General features: G+C 44.6%; 1 long non-coding RNA gene across 1 annotated transcript; it reads right to left on the reverse strand.

The window, feature by feature from the left end:
- Positions 1-212: 212 nt before the first annotated feature.
- LOC125756639 (uncharacterized) lies at positions 213-893 on the reverse strand. Its single transcript, XR_007414653.1, has 4 exons — positions 810-893; positions 626-702; positions 490-557; positions 213-425 (listed from the first exon to the last, which is right to left on the reverse strand). It is a non-coding gene; the product is annotated as an uncharacterized LOC125756639 (long non-coding RNA).
- Between the last annotated feature and the right edge of the window lie 3,396 nt (positions 894-4,289).

Consider the following 4,289-nt stretch of genomic DNA (forward strand, 5'->3'; position numbering starts at 1 on the left):
ACGGTAAATCGCCACCCTCATCGAGATGTGAGACTTGCATTGTTCTTCTGTCGGGGAAGACTGAAAGAAAGAACAATGAATAATACTGTGAGAAAGGTAGACTATTTACTGACCAGCTGCACAGTCATGTCGCGTCTAGAAACTCTATTCACACAACTAAACAAGATAATTTTGTCGCTGCACAAATAGAAAAACACTGCACTTACAATAAATGTGAGTGTGCTGAAATTGTGAGAAGTGCTTCAAGCTCCACAGCGCACAAACTAGATAATATGTAGAGACTGGATGGATCGAGGTTTTCGTTGTTGGCTCGCAATGTCACTGGACAACAAATGGTACAATAAATAGATTAATGAGAACACAATCTTACCTTCAAAGCGGCCGCGGGCCAGTCACATATTGTGCAGTCGGTATTTACAGCACACCTGCGACCAAATTTAATGTGAAAAGCGATTGTGTGACACTTTTGTAACCAAGCATGCGTCTTACCAGAATTGTTTTTAGTTGGCGAGACCAGCGCAGCACGCTATCCACACCAGTCCTTGTTGCAGTGTTCCCTAGAGAAAACGGCAAAATAGGTCACGGTCTTACAAGATGCCACAAATAAAAAACAAGAAAATCTTACGTATTTGCCCGTCAACGAAGTCTTGGGTCCACGGACAAATATAACCGCCGTTCACCTGAACATTTCTGATCTGCCAGCTAGAAGAGACGACCAGATTGACGCATCGATTGTGCAAATAAAATTTGATTTTGTCTCTAGACAAAACTCACCATGCGATACACCGAGGAAAACGAATGTCACTTACGAGTTTGCGTCAAATCCTCGGCAGCGGGAGACGGCCGCGCGCCTCCAGGATCAAGGCAAACGAAATGCTTCTGAGTGTTTGCCCCTTGCCCGTCTCTGTGCAGTGTTTCGGCACGTCCTTGCTCGAAAGAGCTACGATTTTGGCGGGAACTCACGCACGCCACGGAGCTTGCTTCCCTCCCCAGCGCTGTGAGCCTGTGACGACAAAAAAAAAAAAACCGCAAGAGGTCCGGGGTCCCGCGCTTCGCTTGCACGCCCCGCCTCCCTCGCACATTCCGTTCCTCCTTTCAGGACTTGTCATTCTTTCTCGGAGAGGGATGTGATGCATGTTGTGTGTGCTTTGGCGCGTGCTCTCTCTCCAAAGCAAAAACCGCAAGATCCCATCTCACCGCTCTTTTTTTTTTTTCGGGGGAACGCACGTTTTGCTTATATCAGCTCTGTCTGGTGAGAAAAAAAAGGCGCGCGAAATTTCCACTGAAGCACATGCCTGCACATTCTAGGGCAGCGCTAATGCGTCCAAGAAGCGAATCGAATTTGAATTGAACCGTTTTCATTGTTAACACAAAATAGCGTTGGCACCCTAACATTAAAACAAATTAACATGAAAACCATAACCTGAGCATCAGGTACAAACTTTAAAACTCTTCAGAGTGTGCGGACTATCGAATTCTGGCTCTGCAAGCGACGTATAGCTTATGACCGTAGAAATTATCGCATTTTACGCTAATTTTGTGTTTATTTGGGCGTAGATGATATTTTTAAATATTCGTATTAACGCATCCGAAGACCGAATCAAGTATGACGATATTCGATTCTATATTCCAAATGTTTAATATTCGCACCCTTCTATATGTAACCATTATATCTGATGTCCTCCCTCTGTCATGCGACTCGATCAGATCAGTCATATATTTATATTCACGACCGTGCTAAAGCGTGAGCAGTGCTAGCGTTCCAGAAGTACCGAGCTGTTCCACCTAAGCTCATAGAAAAGGCGGGGATCACAATTTTCGGTGGACAGTTCGAAATCGTAGATATTTTAATTGAGCCTAGCGCGCTATAGTATCGCGATCAAAATTAAATTTCTGTTCGGTACTCGCAATTATTCCCATTTATTGATGTTGTTCAACCAAATGCTTTGCGTCTAATGCATGCAAAGGCGGACATTTTCTTGAGCTTCGAGCAGAAACCGTAAACGCTCAGTACACTTGAAAAGCACTGATGTCGTACCACTGTACATTGAGCATATAAGTGCTTCATCATAACAGGTCATCATAAGGCTTGAAAGGTGCTCATGACCATAGGCGTGCGCAGGGTTCCCCATCAGGGAGGGCGAAGGTTTATCTTGAACTGGTATAGCGCATTACGGGGAAGAAGAAACGGCCGAGCAGACCGACACAAGAGGACAGAGCGCTAACTTCCAACTGAGCTTTATTGTGAAAATGCATCAAATATGTAGACTTGCGCAAGCATAGAAAAAACACCATAACCCAACGCCAAGATTAGGCACACCATCGCACCGTCACACGCCACAGATTCACAGACGGTTTCCTTGATTAAGGAAGGCCACTTCATGTTCAGATAAAGCCAACGAAAGGGCGCTGATACATCTGATGCCAGCTCTTGCTATACAATGCGCTTCAATAATCTCTCGAGTGATTTGTGACGGGTGCTTTCTTACTACTTCACATTGATCAAACATAGGGGAGCATCCACAATCGCGGCAGTGAATTCCAATGTAGCCCTGAGTTGCTTTGTGAACATTATAATGGTGCTCTTTTAGCCTTTCATTAAGGCAGCGCCCCGTTTGGCCGATATACCTCTTACCACATGAGAGTGGTATCGAGTAAACAACCCCCACTTCACACGGCACAAACCGAGTTTTGTGCTTAGTTGAGCACAAAACTGTTTGTGGTTGTTTACTCGATACCACTCTCATGTGGTAAGAGGTATATCGGCCAAACGGGGCGCTGCCTTAATGAAAGGCTAAAAGAGCACCATTATAATGTTCACAAAGCAATTCAGGGCCACATTGGAATTCACTGCCGCGATTGTGGATGCTCCCCTATGTTTGATCAATGTGAAGTAGTAAGAAAGCACCCGTCACAAATCACTCGAGAGATTATTGAAGCGCATTGTATAGCAAGAGCTGGCATCAGATGTATCAGCGCCCCTTCGTTGGCTTTATCTGAACATGAAGTGGCCTTCCTTAATCAAGGAAACCGTCTATGAATCTGTGGCGTGTGACGGTGCGATGGTGTGCCTAATCTTGGCGGGGTTGCGTTAGGGTGCTTTTTGTATGCTTGCGCAAGGCTACATATTTGATGCATTTTCACAATAAAGCTCAGTTGGAAGTTAGCGCTCTGTCCTCTTGTGTCGGTCTGCTCGGCCGTTTCTTCTTGCCCGTAATGCGCTATACCAGTTCAAGTACGACGAACCAACTCACCCAATCTTCAACACTTGTGAAGGTTTATCGCAGCGCCCCCCCCCACCCTACTAAGTAAATGTACGGGGCAGATTTCGCCCCCCCCCCCTCTTAGGTGATTAGGGGGGGCGCCCCCCCCCCTGCCCCCCCCCCCCCTGTGCGCACGCCTATGCTCATGACGATGCGGCGGAGGATTCTCGGCGGCCCCGATCGCTAAAGGTTCTAAAGTTTCTTGCGAAACAGGTGAAAAACTTCAACATTTAAATTCCGAATCCTAACCAACTCCGTAATTGTACCTTTTCTTATTCACATACTTAATGTGCACATCATAAATATTCGGCTGGATTCGGGAAAACTGAGACACAGCAAACATAACTTTAGTGCTGGTGTTATTGATTGGAGCAGAACTGCAAATGCGACATCATTCTTAGACAAATAGACGTGTAATAAGCTACAAGAACGCCAGATTTTAAGATCACTACGCAATTCAGCTTTTCATATAATCAGTTAGAGCTTTCGCGCCTGTGAAACACGCATCTGAAATTTTCCACCAAAGTTGTACAGTCCGCGAGATCTCTATTTCGCACAATTCGTGTGACGAAATTAATATTTTTTTGGGCTCGCTATAAAGCAGCCAAAACCTTTTAGATGGAAGAAAGATTGAATTAAGTCATTTTATATAAAGTTTATTAGCAATAGATGGTGTGATGTATATGGTCGGTTACAATCAACGTGCCATTTGCGAACTATTTCAGTCAATTCTATACCGCAGCACAATGGACCATTGTAAAGCCACATTAAAGATAAATTCGTGTGACTGCACTTTCTTATCCTTTATGTACTTCCTGGTGGCAAATACATTGATCTCCACAGTGTTCAAATCTTGCGATTTCTCAAGGTTATAAAAATATTTTAACGATATGTCTCTAAACGAATAATTCTTCACAACGCCGACGAATTCCAACTTCCCTATTGAGTCAATGCATGCGCTCATCATTATGGCCATCGCATGTCTAGTCAGCATCCGAATAATAGCTTAACTTCAGTCAGTTCGGA

The sequence above is a fragment of the Rhipicephalus sanguineus genome, unplaced genomic scaffold (genome assembly GCF_013339695.2).
Source record: "Rhipicephalus sanguineus isolate Rsan-2018 unplaced genomic scaffold, BIME_Rsan_1.4 Seq3539, whole genome shotgun sequence".
Lineage (NCBI taxonomy): Eukaryota > Metazoa > Arthropoda > Arachnida > Ixodida > Ixodidae > Rhipicephalus > Rhipicephalus sanguineus.